General features: G+C 39.3%; 1 pseudogene; it reads right to left on the bottom strand.

Annotated features, from left to right (window-relative positions):
* LOC116524087 lies at positions 1–970 on the bottom strand (annotated as a pseudogene).
* Between the last annotated feature and the right edge of the window lie 20,219 nt (positions 971–21,189).

The following is a 21,189-nucleotide window of genomic DNA, read 5'->3' as shown; positions in this document are numbered from 1 at the left end:
CTATTGTATATTCATCAGGGATATGATTTGTTCATACCTCAATGGCTTAGTTTTTTTCCCTGTCTTCTTCATTTTAAGCCTACATTTTGCAACAAGAAGCTCATGATCTGAGCCACAGTCAGCTCCTGGTCTTATGTTTAATGTCTGTATAGCGCTTCTCCATCTTTGGCTGCAGAGCACATATCAATCTGATTTCTGTGTTGACCATCTGGTGGTGTCCAGGTGTAGAGTCGTCTCTTGGGTTGTTGGAAGAGAATGTTTGTTATGACCATTGTATTTTCTTGACAAAATTCTACCAGCCTGTGATCTGCTTCATTTTGTACTCCAAAGCCAAACTTGCCTGTTTTTCCAGTTAAGTTTTGCCTTCCTACTGTAGCATTCCAATCCCCCATGATGTCATTTTTTGGTGTTAATTCTATAAGGTACTTTATTCCTTCATAGAACTGGTCAACTACATCCTCTTCAGCACCAGTGGTTTGGACATAGACTTGGACTGCTGTGACCTTTAATGGTTTGCCTTGGATTCAAATTGAGATCATTCCCATCATTTTATGTATTGTATCCCAGTATTGCTTTTTCTATCCTTTTATTGACTATGATAGCTATTCCATTCTACTGAGGATTGTTGCCCACAGTAATATACCTGTTGATCATCTGAATTAAATTCACCCACTCATGTCAATTTTAGTTCGCTGATTCCTAAGATGTCAAGGTTTAGTCTTGTCATCTGTTGTTTGATCACATCCAGCTTGCCTTCATCCATGGATCTTACATTCCAGGTTCCTATGGAGTGTTGATCTTTACAGCATTGGACTTTCCTTTCACGACCAGATACATCCACAGCTGAACATCCCTTCAGCTTTGACCCAACCACTTCACTCTTTCTGGCACTACTAGAATTAGTCCTCTGCTCTTCCCCAGTAGCATATTAGACACCTTCTGACATGAAGGGCTCATCTTCCAGAGTCATATCTTTTTGCCTTTTGTTATGGTCCATGGGGTTTTCATGGCAAAGATAGTGGAGTGGGTTGCCATTTCCTTCTCCAGTGGATCACATCTTGTTAGATCTCTCTGCTATGAGCTGTCTGTCTTGGGTGGCCATGCACGGCATAGCTCAGAGCTTCATTGAGCTATGCAAGCCCCTTCACCATGACAAGGCAGTAATGCATGAAGGGGATTTATGTATATACACACATATATACAATACACACGTGTGTGTGTGTGTCTTTGTGTCTTTGTGTCTGTGTGTCTGTGTGTCTGTGTGTCTGTGTACATACAGTGGTGATCTGCAATCAGTTTATCAACCAGTTCTGTGAGTGTGTGCTTTGCGTGCATGTGCAGCATTCAAAATATACCAGTTTCAAGCTTTACAGCCTACCTTCTAAGGAAACCCCAATAAATAAAACAGCTGAGGCACAGAAATCCACTGTGCTGCATGAATCCGCTGAGCTGAAAAATGCAGAAATTTATGACAGGATAGGGTGGGGAAGGGTGGGTGAGGCCAACTGATCATAGGAACTACATAACTACATATGTATGCACAAACACACACACATACACACACAAACACATTTCACATACTTTGTGAATTAAAAATTCTTTCAGTTCTTCTAATATTTACTCACTGACTTTCAATTTATTTGGAGAAATATGTACAACTGCAGCCTTCAAGGCAAATCTGAACAATTTACAACTTGGAATTAATTCCATTTGCCTTTATACCTGTGGAATTTTATAGATGCTCATGACATTAGATATATGATCAAAGAGTTCGGAATCCATCTCTTCAAGAACTGCCAGCAGGTTCTTTCGTCTTCCACAACTGTAGTTTGGGACGTTCTCCTGTCCTGTAGACAGCACATCCAGCATGGCCTCATATGTCATTCTTGCACTGAAAAAGTTCTGATAGATGTTGTAGCCCAGGGTGATGTTGGGTAAGAGCCAAGGATTCCGGTTGACTTCATGAACAGCCAACAAGAAGGGCAGAATATGGTAGAAAGTGTTCTCACTGCAACGTAAGAAATTTCAACATTGTTTTTTTTTTGCTCTATATCAATGATTTATGTGATCAACTTAAAAGCAATTGTGTTCTTTTTGCCCATAATATAAAATTATTCAGTTCTACAGATAATTCTCTTGCTTTTTACAAGGCGATCTCGACTATGTGTCTGAATGGTCATCTGTTTGGCAACTTTAAATTTTGATTAATAAATGCTCTTTCTTTATTGGTAAACGTAATCAGAATGTCAAGGATAAGCTAGGTGGCATTGATTTTGCAAATGACACTCACTTTGTCAAGGACCTCGGTGTACTTATCGCTGACTGTTTATGCTCCAAAGCTCACTGTATCAGCGTTGTTAAAAAATCATTAAGAGTTGTCAACTTAATTTTGCAAAGCTTTTTTCCTGGAAACATTGTATTGCTAATTAGATCTTATAAAACTTAAGCTAGATCAATTTAAGAGTATTGTTAAACTGTTTGGAATCTCATCATATGTCTCACATAAGAACAATCAAGTGGGTTCAGAAGTACTTCACAAGAAAATTCTTGCACTCTTCTGTATACAATAGAATTCCTTATGCTACTAAGCTTGAAACTCTCACTTTTGATAACTTAGAACTGTGTCGCTTGCTGTCAGGCCTAGGTATTGGTATATAAAGGAACTTTTACAAAATCATCATGTTCCCCAGGAGCCTTTACTCTAAAGCAAATTGGAATGAGCAATAATGAATTTGCCTTTCTCAAAGTGAGGAATTAGGACAAATGAAATCCTTCCTAGAGAAGAAATTGGAGCATGTAAACTCAATCATCAGAATCCTGGATGTGCTGACAATTACCTTTTCAGTTGGTGGGTTGGAGGCTTGGAGAATGAAAATTGGTACAATCGAGCTCCGATTCCTGACATTATTCCAGTAATCCAGTAGTCTCCTGGATGGTAGTAATGGAACCATTCCTTTTCTTCTATTATCACCTTAAATGGACATTTCACCAGCATACTGGCACAGGGAATTTGAGAAAGAAGCTGAAGCAGAAAGAACTGTATATGCAGCAGCAGCAACATTTGACATACACTGCAGGAGATCCTTCCTATACTTCTTTCTTCAGCACTGAGTTAAATCTCAGAGACCACAATTAAAGCGAAGAAGGTCCAGTTTATCCCCGGATTTGGAAGTTTTATCTGTAATTTCAGATTGCTATAGCATTTGCCCAGCTTTACCCAACCTCTGCTCTCATGACAGAAGGAGGCTGTTACAAATCAGCATATCAGATGCTGTCTATCCCATTTGCTGTCACATTGATTGGCAACTAATTGTGGTGTGGAAATTCCAAAGGAGAATAAATAATCATGCTTGTAAAAATTAGAGGGGGAATTGGGAATGAGCATTGACACAAAAGTGTGCAGTTGGAGAAAAGAGTTTTGTTTGACTCAGGAAAATAATCCTAACTTTAGAATCAAGAAAGGAACAATTTGGGGAAGTTTGATTGTTTTTTTTTAGTCTGAAAACTTATTCTTGAGATTCCAAAGCTTAAAATGTGGAAAACCAGTTCAACATTCTTGAACTAGGCAATGGGCCATTATAGTTCCTTCTTATTCTGTCTGATGTGAATGAGGCCATCTTATTCAAAGGTTAGATCAGAGGTGGTATTCAGCTGGTTCAGACCTGTTTATGTAAACCATTAATGGTGACCTGTGGATGGGCCAGCCCCACCCACACCGCCTGGCTCTATGCCATCCTATTTAGCCATATTTTCTGATGTGGATGAGGTCATTGTTCTCAATGGTTAGATCAGAGGTAGTATTCAGTTGGTTGAGACTAGTTCAGGCAAACCATTATTGGTAACCTGCCCACACACCCCAGTTCTATGCCATCCTATTAAGCCACTTTTTTAAAGCCATGTCCATGAGCAAAGTGCAGGTGTGGAAGTTCGCACACATGTGTGGAAGACACACATGCTCACAAAGCGGGCATGCATACGTGGGGCGAACTGGTGGTAAACCTGTGTGATGCCCATCTCTGGGTTAGATACTCTAGAATGGTTGTCCAGATCATGATATATTGAACAACCTATTGGAGGTTGTTAAATGTCTTGTATCTTTCAAAATGCAGAAGACTATCAGTCTTTATGGCTACAAAGAAAATCTAGTCAAACTTCCCTGGGGAATTAAACTGAAAAATAGCTTGTTACTGACTTCTTCATGAAGTGGTGATATTTGCTGTCTCTTACATAGGTAATCTAATAGGGAACCAAGAGATGACGCTATAAGCAATACATACCAACTTTTCCATCTCGAAAAAGGTAACTCTCTTCTAATTTTCTATTAGCCTGTGGTAGCTTTTGGTCCATTTTGTCCATTTCCCCGCCTTTGTTCATGTGTTTTTTCCAAGGTACCCACCATACATTTCTTTCTCGTCAGGTAAACAGAATTCCTTCTGGTAGCAGCCAACTAAATGTCACATTATATTTAATCAGTTGTGCTGTCAAGTATTGATACTGTCTCCTCTGGTCTCCTCTCCTCTCTAACTCTCCTAGGTATTTGTTTTAAGATCAGAATTTCTCTCCCTTTGTACTCCATAAGCTCATCTCTAGTTCTTTTCTATAATTCATATCTCAGCATCTTCTTGGTAAACCTCACGTGCATCTCTTTTGCTAATGTTTGCCTTCTTGCATAGTTCATATGTATTCTGAATATTTTGTCTATTTCTCATAGTATATCATGCTTCTTTTTCTGCAATACTCCAGCCAGCAGCTCTATCATCACCACAACTAGGTCTTCTTCTTTCTCTCCCACAATAGTAAGCTGCCTTTTCCATCTCAAGAAAGATAACTGTCTCTTCTAATTATCTATTAGCCTGTGGTAGCTTTTGGTCCATTTTGTCCATTTCGTTCTCTGTTTGCTCAGCCATTATTTCTATTTTCTGTACCTCTGTTCATTCTTCACTATCATTTTCATCCATCTTACGTATATTCCCCTTCATCTTCCCCATTTCATCTGATCTTATCATGGTTTTTTGACATAACTTCCTCACTTTTGGTCATGGCTTCTTGGATCCATAGTAGCATCACTTCCATACTCTTCACGGAGCTTGACTTCTTCAGGCCTAACAGGCTTTCTCTCATTTGTAGATTAGACTGGCTTGATGCCACCGATGATGTTGCTGATGAAGATGCATATATTAACAAAAACACACACCATCATAGCCATAGTCTTCATTTAATATAAAACCTTATCAGAATATGTCTGGTAACTGTTTATCTGGATTTGTTTCAGAAATTTTTATTAATGTCATTGATGATTTTTATGTTTTTCAGATTATGACAATTGAAGGATATGGTTATGTGAAATAGTTTGAGTTGTTTTAACAACTTTTTACTCAATTATTATAATTCAAAATTCAAATGGAATGAAGAAAGATAAGCAACAACACATAAAACATTACTTCAAACTATGTGATTTAATGCTGAATGTAAACTGAACAAAAATAAAACCCAATATAAGGAGCCTTAGTGAGTTTTCATCATCAGATATTCTTTGGTGTTCAAGTCAGGTCTCAGGATAATAATGTAGCATTTGGGGATAAAGATGCAGCCCAGTAAACCCAAGCTGGAAGCCAGGATGGAGAAGATCTGCACAGCCACCATATATTTCCCCTTGGTGCTCAGGTAGGTAGGGACAAAGGAGATCCAAACACTGCAAAAAACCAACATGCTGAAGGTGATCAGTTTGGCTTCATTGAAAGTCCCTGGCAGCTTTCGAGCCAGAAATGCCACAAAGAAGCAAATGGCAGCCAGGAAACCCATGTAGCCAAGAACAGAGTAGAACATGGTGACAGAGCCTTCATTGAATTGCAGCAGGATCTGTCCTGGTTGGGAATGAAAGTCAGAATCTGGGTATGGGGCAAAGATTCCCAGCCATATGATACAGATGCATACTTGAACACCAGAGCAAGATAAAACAATAGAGTTGGCCAGACTCTTCCCCAGCCATTTCCTCATGACACTGCCTGGCTTCGTGGCCAAAAATGCAACTACCACCATAATAGTCTTTGCCAGCAAGGAAGAGACGGCAACTGAGAAAATGAAACTGAAGGTGACTTGCCGAAGAAGGCAAGTCACTTTCTTGGGATGACCAATAAACAGAAGTGGGGTCAAGAAAGCAAGCAAGAGGGAGATCAGAAGAATGTAGGTGAGGTCCCGGTTGTTAGCTTTGACTATGGGAGTTTCTCGGTATTTAATGAAGATTCCCAGAATAAAGGTGGTGGTTAGGGACAAAGCAATGGCAAAGAAAGCCAGGATGAATCCCAACAATTCGTCGTAGGATAAGAAGCTTATAGTTTTAGGGATACACTGATCCCGCTTCTTATTGGAATACTGGTCATCTGGACACTTTTCACAATGGGCTGCATCTTGGAAAAAAATGGTTAGCATGTATCTGTTTCTGTAATTATAGGAGCATGAAAACAATATCAGAAATCAATTCCTTCATTTTGAAGGAATAAATAATTTCTGCCCATGGATATCCATATGACACAACATTAGTTAAAATAATCAACACTCTTTTTAAAGGCTGAAGATGAATGTGATTATCAGCTTTCAAAACGTCTTTCCTAAAAGCAAGCATGCAATTCAATAGATACCAGAAATCTTTCATTATTTATTTTAATGCTCACATCAACATACAAATTTCCTGATAGATTCCCAATATTTGAAAAGTTTGCAGATGCCTTCAAGAAATGTAATCAAATACGCACAAAAAGCAATAGAGAATTTTGATTGAATCCTGATTTTTTTGCTATTTTTGGAGCCACTTACTGTACCTTCTTGCACAGAATGTGTTCCTTCCATACACAGAGAACAGTCATAGCAGCAAACTGGGGCTCCCTCTCTCACAATCTTGGTGTAACCTGGGGAGCAACTTTCTGTACATCTTGAATAAGGCACCAACTAAACATAAATAGAAAGATTATTTCAGAGCAATGTATGACTTAGAAGGATTTACTGAAATCAACGGGCTTCAAGAAGCTCAGGAGCACATTGAGCAAAACCAGTCAAGAAGTAGTGGCATGAACTTTAATTACTCTACTTGCAAGGGGCAAATGAAAGGCCATACTCTTTCTCTTTCAATCTTCATTGTAAATCCCAAAACAGACTCATTGCCTTATTCTTTCTTCCAAAGGAACATAGCTCCATTACAAAAAGTGTTTCTCCTTATGGCATGTATGAGAATGCTATACCGTATATAGATATAGATACAAATATTTTCTCCATCTTTGCTTTCTCACGAAACCTCCAACATCTAACTTTCTCTAGAGTCCCTATCTTTCTCTCGAACAACTGACCATTGTATCATCATATGTTAATCAAAGGTCGTATTCAGCCGGTTTGGACTAGTTTCCCCATACCGGTAGTGGAAATCATGGGGGGGGGGGGAATCACCACCCCCGCTCACCTTCACTGGCTCTATGCCATCCTATTTAGGCATATTTTTGTGGCCGGGTGCATGCGTGCAAGCAAAGTGCTAAGGCACAAGGTCAGGTGCATGTGTGGAAGGGGCGCCCGCAAAGCAAGTGGACACACAAAGAGCAAATTGGTGGTAACCAAATGTGAAACCCACCACTGATGGTAAAGACTTTTTAAGCTGTCCTCATTTCCCTCACCACATTCTTAATGATAACTTTCTCTCATGCAATTCAGTGGGCTAAACCTTTCATATTCCGGATTGTCTCCCAGACAACTTATCTTTCTTTTCCCTTGAAGGTGTTACACTTCACATTCCAGAAGCTTCTTCAATTCTCACTGAATAGTGGAGTAAGGATGGATTTATATTCATTGCAGTCATCTGGTTGTTAGCAGTCTTTCTGAAAGTTGTTGAGGCCACTTGGAAGTTATCTGTGCCCTCAGGGTCACCTGAATAGTGCAAATGGTTGTGGAATCTTCCACAATTGCTGAGTCTATATCCCGTTTACAACACAGTCTTTTCAGAAGTTCCAAATCTTTCCATCTTCCACCATTCAGTGAGAACTGAAGAAGCTTCTTGGATGATAAGTGAAACATCTTCAAGGGAAAACAAAATCTAGGTGCCTTTTGAAAAAGCATCTTTGGCACAACCATGACCTGCATGATTGAGAATCTGCATAGACATTCTGGATTTTCTCTTACTGAAAACAAGATGAGTTGATGTACAATAAATAATAGCAACATATTCCAGTTTAATAATGTACATTGCAAATCCGGCAATACAATGCAGCAGGTTCCAGTGTGTGATAGATTAAAACTTCTAAAGTAAAATGATATCTGTCAGAATATTCATGACTGGGAGAGACATGCGAACAAGGTCAGCCAATGAATAGGCATAGCAACTAAGTCAGCCAATGGGAGCTTAAACAGATCTGAGTCTGTACAAAGAATTGGAAACAGAAATTTAAGTAAGAAGTCTGAGAATGTCTTAGCAGTATTAAGCAGTCTGATGCTCTGTGAAGTAAATTAGCAATCTGTCTGGGCCTGTCTGTTGATATGAAACTAACTGGTTGTGTTTGCCTGTAACTCTCCTGCCTTGTGTTTTCTTGGAAGAACCTCCTGTTGGTATTGTACATTTATTCATCTAGTCTTATGTATATAAAGAAGTTAATGAATAAAGCTGAATCCAGTTATCTGTGTGTGCTTTCTGGATTTGAATTTATGCAACAAACTCTGATAATAAATTAGCTAATAAATTAATGAGGCTTTAAGTTCTCTTTTTTTGAAAATTATCTCAGTTGGCCTCAATAAGAATTATTTCTGAGGAGAAAAAAATTCCACATATGGAAAAAAGTAGAAAAGCAAATCCAAGCAACTTCAACTACTTTGTTAATAACGTTGGCCATTTGATGGTACTTTGATTGACAGAAATCTTCACTTCCAAGGAGGCTTGTCTTTCTACATATCCAATTTTCACCGCCACATCTGATTTGTTCAAAAGTGATGTCCACTGCATGATATCAAAGCCACTAACAGGAACTCCATTTGCTTCAAAAGAAATCCCATTTCTAGAAATATTGTGATGTTGGAAGTTTCTCAGGAACTTATAAAGCTGCAGAAACAGAAAAAACAACATGACAATTTGAGACTTTATTTAATGTTTTTCTTGCTATTATTCTGGATTGGAGGTTCTCTGAATAATTCAAGCTCTTCAAATCACTATTACCATCTGAAACAGAATGATTCAGCATCAATTGAACCTCAAAGGAGAAGACTTACCTGCCATGGATGCACAATCTGGGGTGATTGGTGGTATCCATCCTGCATTCTCCTCTTACTCCATTGGGAGGAAGAAGCAGCACTGAGGACCCAGGCCACAACTTGAATTATTTGGGAAATACTGGAGGAATCCTGAGATAGGATTCTTGCAATCACATCATGGGGTGGAAATTCCCAATTCTCTTTTTCTCTGCATTTTTTCCAAACTTTCTTAGATAACAGAGGACTTGAATAGGAACATTGGAATGCTTCCTTTCCATACAATGTGACCATAGATGCATAAGAATTAAAGTCATAATACTGAGCCGTTCTCTTTGTCTGGAGGAGGAAGGAAAACAAAGCATATTTATTTTGGAGATCAACTGAGCGGTCAAAAATATTTACACTTAAAGCTGTCAAAGTTGTTGCAATCCACACCCTTCCTACAAGGGGTGTATTAGTCTTATCAATTATTTGTATTATTAATGTTAACATTCCAAAGGCCTGAAAATCCAGTTGGCAGATTATAATTTCTATTTGACTCTTGATAAGAGAAGAGAACATTTTCTTTTTTTCTTGCATGACAGTTTCTCCAGCCCTTGTCTGCATATTTGTTTCTGGGACGACTGCTGAAAGGACAATGCAAATCCCATTTTTTAGAGAGAGAACTTCTAAGTGTCTTTTGAATTTTTCTCCTTTTTCATTGTCCTGAGAAAGGAGGCCGATCCACGTCCATCGGAAGTGCAGGAGAAGCTGGACAATGGCTGAGTAAGGAGGTTCTTGGTTTGGGGTCAACCGATATGAAAAAGGCAAACGATGATTTTGCTCAGCCATCTGGTTGATGACACTGTAGTTGATCTAAAGATAAAAGAGAAGGTATTGGTAGTTTGTGCCTGTTTTAATGATAAATGTCAGATGATAAATCTAAGAGCCTTTCCCCACTGCTGAGAGAAGTTTCAAACAATAACTGTATGAATTTTGCTAGTTCTCTTGACGTTCTGTCCTGTTGTCTTATATGCTCCCTTTGAAACCAGGGAGCTCTAAATTATCTGTGGGTTCATGGGTGGTCCTCATAGAGCAGACCCTCCTGGTTACATTATAATTCACATGTCAGCTGCGACTTCATTTAGTAATCAGGAAAGAAACCACTCAACTCCATTTGTTTGAAATTGAGTGTACTTTTACTAATTATAAACAAACAGTAGCAAAGCTAAGCTGAATCTGGTTAATTAGGCACGAAAGCAAATAATATCATGTATAATTCAATCCCCTCCCCTTGGCACCCCAGTCCATAGTCCAATTATAATGTGCCCAACTGTCAGGTGGGAGATAACTTCAAAAGTCATCATCAGGATGGAATGCTGGACAATTAACCTTGGCGGGAAACTCCCTTCCTCCACATGCGCAGTAAGATGGTCAGGTCAGGTTCTAGAATCTTCCTCCAGCACATCATGATTCCCCTCCCAAATACCATGCCCCCCTCTCCATTTCAATGGCAGCCGAAGCAGCAGCAAAGCAGAGGCTGACATCACCAATCCACTCAGCCCATTAATGGGAAGTCTTCTAGGCAAGCAGGATACCTAGTCCAGGGGTATCAAACTCAAGGCCCAGATCCAGACTGCAGGGTGTTTAGATATGGAAATAGCAAAGGACTGGCCCACGGTGCTCTGCCAGTGAAAAGGGAGCTAGAGCATGCCCCCTGAGCTCCATTATGGTTGGCAGAGGGTTGTAGGAGGCCATACCAGCAGAAAACAGAGCTCAGGAGCGTGGTTTTGCTGGCAGAGCATTTGGGCTACCAAAGGTGCCCCCTGACACAAGTGATGACATGATGGCCACACCCATCTTGGCCACATCTCCCCCCCAAGGTCAAACACAACCCTGATGCAGCCCTCAATGAAATTGAGTGATACTCCTGCCCTTTCCAACCCCCTGCTCAAGTAGGAGACCCACTACCCCTTAGACATATGACTCTCCAGTCTCTTCTTAAAAAATCCCAGTTATGAAGCAACCACAATTTCTGAAAGCAAGCTGTTCCAAACGGTTAATTGTCCTCAAAGTCTTAATTCCAGGTTGCTTCCCTCCTTGTTTAGGTTCTCTTGCTTTGGAAAATAAATTGACCTTTTATCTTTTTAAACTGACAAACACATTAATTTCTCATAGATATTGCTTATTTGATTCTTTCTTATGTTGGGCTTGAAATATTGTTTGTTATATTCTCCCCCACAGCAATTGTTTAATATTGGTATATTATTTCATTGTCTTCATTCATATATTAGATTTCAAATATTTCTATACAAAGTCTTAAATTGGCTGAATTTCTTTCAGACATTTGAAATGCAGAACTCGGATTAATAACCTTACTTTAAAGCAGACCCAGTGCCTGTGGAGACCCAAGGCAGGATTTGAGGGGGAGGAGGAAGTATGGGGATCCCAATGGATTGTAAATGAGCATGAGGTATCAGCAGTGGTGGGTTTCAAATAATTCCACCACCGGTTCACTAAAAATGTTAGTGTATGTGCTTCCATCATGCGCAAAGTTTGTCCGAACAGCCTTTCGGGGCCTGCTCCCCTCCATCTCTGCTCTCCGGGGCAACAGATGCTTCTCTCAGCAGCATTGGGAGAGCGTCTTGTGCAATTTAGCAGCTGTGAGCCGATTCTTTTCTCTAAGTCCTACCCGAAAAGTGCTGCGACTGAGAGAAACAGCATTCAACACGACTGCTGCTTCTCTGTGCTACAGTGCTTTCTGGATGGGACTTAGAGAAAAGATGCAGTTCACAGCTGCTAAATTGCACAAGATGCTCTCCCACCAAGAGCAGCAATAGAGAGAAGTAGCTGTCAACCCAGGGAACACATAGAGCCCAGGAAAATGAAATCTGTCACTACCTCCATTCCTTCCCCATCTATTTGCCAGGAATTGAGAGGGCAGGACACCATGATCTTAGTTTTCTTAATGTTAGGTTTCAAGATAACTTTTGCACTCTCCTCCTTCACCCGCATCAAGAGGCTCTTTAGTTCCACCTCGCTTTTTTCCATTATAGTGGTATTATCTGCATATCTAAGGGTGTTGATATTTCTCCCGGCAATCTTAATTCCAACTTGTGATTCATCTAGCCCCACCTTTCTCATGATGTGTTCCAGTGGTAGGTTTCAATTTATTTTACTACTGGTTCACTTGTACATGCACACATTTGCTCGCAAGTGAGGCTTCTGAGCATGTGAAGAAGTGTTTGGGCAGGTAGGCAGAGCTTCCTGGCTATGCCACTACCAATTCACCTGATTTGGGGCAAACTGGCAAAAATTCACCTCTGCTGTGTTCTCCATATAAGTTAAATTGGCAGGACAACAGTATACAGCCTTGCCTAATCCCTTTCTTAATTTTGAACCAATCAGTGGTTCCGAGTCCAGTTCTCACTGTTGCTTCTTGACCCACATATACGTTTCTCAAGACACCAATAAGGTGGTCTTGCACTCTCATCTCTTTAAGAACTTGCCACAATTTGGTGTGATCCACACACTCAAAGACTTTAGCATAATCAATGAAGCAAAAGAAGATGTTTTTATTGAACTTGCTGGCTTTCTCTATGATCCAGCATATATTGGCAATTTGATCTGTAGTTCCTCTGCCTCTTCGAAATCTTGCCTACACTTCTGGTAGTTCTCGGTCTACATACTGCTAGAGCAAAGCTTCTAGGATTTTGAGCATAACTTTGCTAGCATGTGAAGTAAGTGCAATGGTGCAGTAGTTTGAACATTATCTGTTATTGCCGTTCTTTGGAATGTAAACTGAATTTTCCAATTTTGTGGCCACTGTTGAGTTTTCCAAATTTGCTGGCACATTGAGTTTAGCACTTTTATTGCATCATCTTTTAGGATTTTGAATAGCTCAGGTGGAATACTATCACCTCCACTAGCTTTGTTGTTTCTCACACTTCCTAAGATCCATTTGACTTCACAATTCAGAATGTCCGGCTTGAGGTCAGTGATCACCCCATTGTGGTTATCAGGGATGTTAAGCTCATTCTTTTATAGTTCTGCTGTGTAATTTTGCCACCTCTTCTTAACCTCTTCTGCCTCTGTTAGGTCCCTGCCATTTTGGTTCTTTATCATGCCCATCTTTGCATGAAATGTTCCCTTAATATCTCCAATTTTCTCAAAAAGTTCTCTGGTCCTCCCTATTCTATTGTTTTCTTCTATTTCTTTTCACTGTTCATTTAAGAAAGCATTCTTATCTCTTCAAGCTATTCTCTTGAATTTTGTATTCAGTTGGGTGTATCTTCCCCTTTCTCCCTTGTCTTTCACTTCCTGTCATTCCTCAGCTATTTGTAAAGCTTCCTCAGGCAGTCATTTTGCTTTCTTGCATTTCTTTTTCTTTGGGATGGTTTTAGTTGCTACCTCTTGTACAATGCTGTGAACCTCCATCCATAGATCTAAGGAATAAAATCTAATTCCTTAAATCTATTTGTCACTTCTACTGTATATTCATCAGGGATATGATTTAGTTCATACCTGAGAGGTTTAGTGTTTTTCCCTATCTTCTTCATTTTAAGCCTACATTTTGCAATGAGAAGTTCATGATCTGAGTCCCAGTCAGCTCGCGGTCTTATGTTTACTGACTTTATAATGCTTCTCTATTTTTGGCTGCAGAGCACATAGTCAATCTGATTTCCGTGTTGACCATCTGTTGATGACCATGTGTAGAATCATCTCTTGGATTGTTGGTAAAGAGTGTTTGTAGCCTGTGCCCTGCTTCATTTTGTACTCCAAGGCCAAATTTGCCTGTTATTCCAGTTATCTTTTGCCCTCCTACTTTAGCATTCCAATTGCCCATGATGATAAGGAGATCATTTTTGTGTTAATTTTATAAGGTAGTACTGATAGTACTACCAGTAGTACTAGAACTGGTCAACTTCATCCTCTTCCACATCAATGGTTGGGGCATGGACTTGGACAACTGTGATGTTGAATGGTTTGCCTTGGATTCGAACTGAGAACATTCTGTCATTTTGGGGATTGTGCTTTTTCTACTCTTTTATTGACTATGGAGGCTACTCCATTTCGTCAGAGGGCTTCTTGCCCACAGTAGTATATCTGATGGTCATCTGAATTAAATTCAGACATTCATGTCCATTTTAGTTCGCTGATTCCTAAGATGTCAATGTTTAGTCTTGTTATATCTTGCTTGTCATCTAATCTCTGACCACATCCAGCTTGCCTTGATTCATGGATCTTACATTCCAACTTCCTATGGAGTGTAGATCCTTTACAGCATCAGACTTTCCTTTCACCACCAGATACATCCACAGCTGAGCATCCTTTTGCCTTTGACCCAGCCGCTTCACACTTTCTGGTATTACTAGTACTAGCCCTCTGCTGAGTCTAAAGTACTAGTACAAAATGCACCAATTTCAAGCTCTACAGCTTACTGTTTGGGCAGTGCCGGTAACTAAAACAGCTGAAGCACAGAAATCCACTGTGCTGTGTGAATCAGCTGAGCTGGAAAATATAGAAATATAGGACATGATAGGATGGGGGCAGGTTGGGGGGGGACAACTGATCACAGGAACTACATAATTACATATGTATGTACACACACACACACACTTCACATACTTCACATACTTGAGTGAATATTCACATGAATATTTACTCTCTGACTTTCAAATTATTTGGAGAAATTTATTTTGGAGAAATATGTACAAGTGCTGCCTTCTAGGCAAATCTGAACAATTTACAACTTGGAATTAATTCCATTTGCCTTTATACCTGTGGAATTTTGTAGATGCTCATGACATTAGATATATGATCAAAGAGTTCAGAATCCATCTCTTCAAGAACTGCCAGCAGGTTCTTTTGTCTTCCACATCTGTAGTTTGGGATGTTCTCCTGTCCTGTAGATAGCACATCCAGCATGGCCTCATATGTCATTCTTGCACTGAAAAAGTTCTGATAGATGTTGTAACCCAGGGTGATGTTGGGTATGAGCCAAGGATTCTGGTTGACTTCATGAACAGCCAACAAGAAGGGAAGAATATGGTAGAAAGTGTTCTCACTGCAATGTAAGAAATTTCAACATCTTTCTTTTTTTTTGCTCTATATCAACGATTTGTGTGATTAACTTAAAAGCAATTGCATTCTTTTTGCCAATGACATATAATTATTCAATTCTACAGATAATTCTGTAGTTTTGCAAAGTGATCTTGACTATGTGTCTGAATGGTCATCTGTTTGGCAACTTCAAATTTCGATTAATAAAGGCTCTGTCTTATATATTGGTAAATGTAATCAGAATGTGAAATATAAGCTAGGTGGCATTGATATAGCAGATGACACTGTTTGTCAAGGACCTAGGCGTATTTATCACTGGTGATTTATGCTCACTATAACAGCATTTCTAAAAAAAAGAATTAAGAGTTGTAAACTTAATTTTGTAAAGGTTTTTCTGGAAACATTGTATTGCTATTTAGAGCTTATAAAATTTACACTAGACCAATTTTAGAGTATTGTTCAACTGTTTGGAAACCCCACCATATATCTGACATCAGTACAATCAAGCAGGTTCAGAAGTACTTTGCGAGAAAAGGCTTCTTGCATTCTTTTTGCATTCTTCTGTATGCAATAGAATTCCTTATGCTACTAGGCTCAAAATTCTCAGCTTGGATAACTTATAACTGTGTTGCTTGCAATCAGATCTCGGTATTGCATACAAAATTATACATAGTAATGTTTTACCTGTAAATGTCTTTTTCTTTTTTAATCTCAATAATATGTGTGCAAACATCTGCTTTAAACTCCATGTAAATCATTCTAAACTTGAATGTAAAAAATATGATTTCTGTAATAGAATTGTGGAAGTCTGGCACGCCCTACCTGATTCAGTTTTTTCAGCTGCAAATTTTCACAGTTTCAGTCATAAATTGACTTCTCTGGATCTTACTTTATACTTAAATGGCCAGTAGAAGATGTGTGCATAAGTGCACCAACAGGCCTATAGTCCCAGTAATTATATTTTTATTCTCTTATTCTTGTTCTTGTTTTTGTTTGACCAATTCCAATAAATAAATAAATAGGCAAAGCCAGCAGCCACGAGACCAGCTGGGAAAAAAGCAAGCTGTGCTTAGCCTTGCGGAAACCCAGCCAGACAAATCATTGTTGGGGGGGGGGGTGTCTTCAGACTGAAAACCTGTCCTTGAGGGACAGAGGAGAAGAAGGGATGGCTCTGATGACCTAGAGGAACCGGCAGTTTCTTGAGAGGTCAGAGAAAACACCTTCAAACTGGCAGTGGGGGCAGCAGCCATAATTGAATAACCGCTACAAAGCTGGGGCAACTGGACTAAGTTATTGTGCAGGAATGGTGCTGGGAACAGAGTGTTGAAACTGGATGAGTGATTGACCAACTCACAGAGAAAGAGAAAAACTGATCTTATTCTTTAAAAAAGTCCCGGAGCAGAATTAGCGGCTAACTGATATACAGGGAATGTTATTGAAAAATTGAGAAATGAAGCAGCGGAGATTAAACACCAAAGCCTCAGAGGATTTCGTCTTCTGCAGTTTGGAAGTGAAGAAAAATTAACAACTAAAAGAAAGAGCCCAGGGGGAAGTCTCTTTTCTTCTTATCTGATTCTATTCTTGGTGGATTAAAAGTGTTTTTGATGGCTATTGACAGCTAGTTTGGGATTGTATTGCAGTTTGGAGAGAGTCATTTACTGAGGAGCAGAAAATAGAAATATAAAATAAAATAAAAATTGAAATATAGTGAAAGCGTTAACAAAGGATGATGGTTACAAGTACCTATGCATATTGGAAGCAGATAATATCTTGAATTGAAAAGTCAAAGATCAGGACAAAAGGAATACATCAATACAAGGGCAGTTCCAGTGGTATGCTACTCAGCTGGAATCATCAACTGGACTTTGGCTGAACTGGAAAACATGGACTGGAAAACACACAAACTTTTGAATGTGTACCATGCTTTGCATCGACAAAGTGCCATCGACAGGTTGTACCTGCCAAGAAAAATAGAGGGCAGGGGGCTATTGCAAATCCATCAAACTGTAGAAGAAGAAAAATGAAGTTTGATTGATCATGTGAACCAAAATGCAGAAAAATTGCTACAGGCTGTGAAAATGGAGAACAGCATAAAAACAACAGAAACAAAGGCAGAGTATAAGGAAAAACAGCTGGATGACAGATTAAATATATGGAAAACCAAAGCTTTGCATGGACAGCTCTTGAAAATCATTGGAAAATGTGATGATGACATGTACATGGTTTAAGATGGGAACTATCAAGAAAGAAATGGAAGGTTTAATACTGGCTGCTCAAGAATAAGCACTACAAACTAATGACATGAAAGCGAAGATACAAAAATCCACTGACAACCCAAACTGCTGACTTTGCGATAACAAAGTCGAAACTGTTTCATATTTAATATGTGAATGTGGAAAAATTGCTCAAACTGATTACAAAGCTATAGGACCGAGTTGCTAAATCAATCCACTGGTCATCATGTAGAACATAAAGTGGAAAAAGTTATCGACAATGAGAAGGTGAAGTTCTTATGGGACTTTCGAATACAAATGGATCATCATTTGGAGCACAACATGGCAGATATCCCAGTTGAAGAGGGCCAAAACATACAATTTGTTGATATCACTGTTCCAGGAGATGCCAGAGTTGAAGAAAAAGAACTAGAAAAAAATGTTCAGTTGGCTGAGTTTCATGTTTAATGAATAAAGTAAATAATAACAACAATAATAGACTCAAAAGCAAACTGAGGAAGAAAGGGAGGAAGAGGCTGCTGAAATGGATGAAGATAAAGAACAAGGAAGCACTGAAGAGCAAGCACCAACAGCTCAATTAGCTGAGAAAATAAAGCATCAAATGGAAGATGTTGTTTGCCAAAGCTGAACCAAGTGAACCGGAAAGAATTGTGAAATATACTAAATAAGGTCAATGAGGTGCAAACCATTCAAACCACTACATTATCTGAAACGAACCAGCTGATGTGTGCAGCAGCCTTAATAATCACCAAAAAATTGGGTTTGAAAATACAAAGGAACCAAAGAGGTAAGAAGGGGAAGCCTAAGTGGAAAATTCAGTTGGAATTGAAAATCAAAAAAATTTGGGAGACTCGAGCAACTTGAAAACCTTAAAGCAAGGTCAGCTAAAGAACAAACAGGTCAAAAGCAGCCTGGAAGCAAGATACGATTTGGACAACAAGGAGATTGCGGTAGTAATTGAAGAGCTGAAGCAGAGGGTTGTTGCAGTTGCTAAAAATATTAAAAGATATGAAAATCGAGTAACTCATTTGAAGGAAAACTCACAGTTCAGAGGAAATTAGCACCAGTTTTATGAGAGCTTAGAAAGGGGAGATGGAGTAACAACAAATGAAAAGCTGAATAAAGAGAAAGCTCTTAAATTCTGAAAGAACTTGTGGGAAAACAAGAAGCACAACAGAAATGCAAAAAGGATCAAACAGGTTGAGGATTCTATGAAAGTGCATAAAATGGAAGATGTGAAAATAACAAAAGAAATGGTGTAAAGGCAGTCAAGAAAAGTGAAGAATTGGAGTGCACATGGACCAGTTGAGCTACATGGCTTCTGTCTAAAGGCACTTAGAAGTATGCATGAAAGATTGGAAGCCCAAATGAACCAGATCTTTAAAAAAAATTAAAATGATGAATGGATGACAACTAGAAGGACATTATTGCTCCAAAAAAAATAAAGAAAGAGGAAAGGACTCTGGGAACCATAGGCCAATCACCTGCTTGCCAACAACACACAAGTTACTTACTCACATCACTGCAAATCAAATTTAGGGATACTTGAAAATAAATGACTTGCTTCCTATAGAACAGAAAGGATGCTGCAAAAATTCAAGAGGAACAAAAGGACCAACTGCTGATTGACAAGCTAATCGTAAAGAATTCAAAGAAAAAACAAACCAACATGTTCATGGCCTGGATAGAATATAAGAAAGCATTTGATTCAGTTCCCCACAGCTGGATCAAGAAATGCCTGAAAATCTTTGGCATAAGCAGCAACATAAAAAATTTTATGGAAACTTCAATGACCTTCTGGAAAATGAGGAAGACCTCCAAGGTCCCGTCCAACTCTGCTATTCTAAGATATTCCTTTTATTTAAACCAAAAGGAACAAGAAAACCACAAAAGTGGCAAAAGTGTTAAAGGGTGGAAAGAGAGTGCGGAGAGGGTGATAGGAATTAGAGAGTAAATGTAAGGAAGGGGAAGAAACAGTTGGGAGAAAATACACAAGATCTCCCTCTATTCTAAGGTATTCATTCAATCACTTTATTAGGAGTTAATGTTTAACTATTGTTAATAAATAAATAAAATATGAATAAACAGGTTGCTGACTCTCCACAGTACCAAAGTAATTTTGAAAGCAGGCAGAACCCCATCCAGGTCAGAGTCATCGTGGGACAGTGTTGACAATGCCCAGTGTTGAGGCTGACACTTGTGGAAGAACTTAAAAGGAACTTTTACAAAATCATCATGTTCCCCAGAAGCCTTTCCTCTAAAGGAAATTGCGGTGAGGAATGGGGGAATGGAGAGTGAGGAATCGGGGAAGGAATCGGGGAATGGAAATCATTCCTAGAAAAGACATTGGAGCAGATAAACTCAATCACCAGAATCTTGGATGTGCTGACAATTACCTTTGCAGTTGGTGGGTTGGAGGTTTTGAGAACGAAAATTCATACAATCGAGCTACGATCCCAGACATTATTCCAGTAATCCAGTAGTCTCCTGGCTTGTAGTAATGGAACCATTCCTTTTCTTCTATTATCACCTTAAATGGGCATTTCACCAGCATACTGGCACAGGGAATTTGAGACAGAAGCTGAAACAGAAAAAGCTGTATATGCATCAGCAACAACATTTGATATACACTGCAAGAGATCCTTCCTATAGTTCTCTCTTCAACACACAGTTAAATCACAGAGTCTACAATTTCAGATTGCTACAGTATTTGCCCAGCTTTACCCCAACCTCTGCTCTCATCACAGAAGGAGGCTGTCACAAATCAGAGTATCAGGTGCTGTCTATCCCATTTGTCGTCCCATTGATTGGCAACTAATTGTGGTGGTGGAAATTCCAAAGGAGAATAAATAATACATGTTTGTAAAAATTAGAAGGGGAATTGGGAATGAGCATTGCCACAAAAGTGTGCAGTTGGAGAAAAGAGTTTTGTTTGACTCAGGAGAATAATCCTATTTTGAGAATCAAGAAAGGAACAATTTGGGGAAGTTTGATTGTTTTTTTTTAGTCTGAAAACTTATTCTTGACATTCTAAAGCTTCAAATATGGAAAAACAGTTCAATATTCTTAAAATAGGCAATCAGCCACTATATATCCTTCTTATTCTGTCTCGTGTGGATGAGGCCATGTTTCTCAATGGTTAGATCAGAGGTGGTATTCAGCTGGTTCAGACCAGTTTAGGCAAATGGTTAATGGTAACCTGTGGGTGGCTCCACCCCCACCATGCCCCCACCACGCCCCTGCCCTGCCCATACACCTGGCCCTATGCTGTCTTATTTAGCCATAATTTTTAAGCCATGTTTGTGAGGAAAGCACATGCATGGAACATCGTGCACATGTGTGGAACGTGCACATGCTCACAAAGTGAGCATGCACACACGGGGCGAACCGGTGGTAAATTTATGTGAAACCCACCTATGGGTTTGATACTCCAGATAAGAAATATTGAATAATCTATTGGAGGCCTTTGTTAAATGTCTTATATCTTTCAGAATGTGGAAGTTTATCTGTCTTCATGGTTACAAAGAAGATCTGGTCAAAATTCCCTGGGGCATTAATCTGAAAAATAGCTTGTTACTGACTTCTTTATGAAGTGGTGATATTTCCTGTCTCTTACATAGATGATCTAATAGGGAACCAAGAGATGATGCTGTAGCAGTGCAATACCACAATGGCTGAAGGTGAAGGACTAAAA

Source organism: Thamnophis elegans, chromosome 2 (genome assembly GCF_009769535.1).
Source record: "Thamnophis elegans isolate rThaEle1 chromosome 2, rThaEle1.pri, whole genome shotgun sequence".
NCBI classification, from domain to species: Eukaryota; Metazoa; Chordata; class Lepidosauria; order Squamata; family Colubridae; genus Thamnophis; species Thamnophis elegans.
The sequence above is the reverse complement of the archived record's forward strand: the minus strand, read 5'-3'. Positions and strand labels throughout refer to the sequence as shown.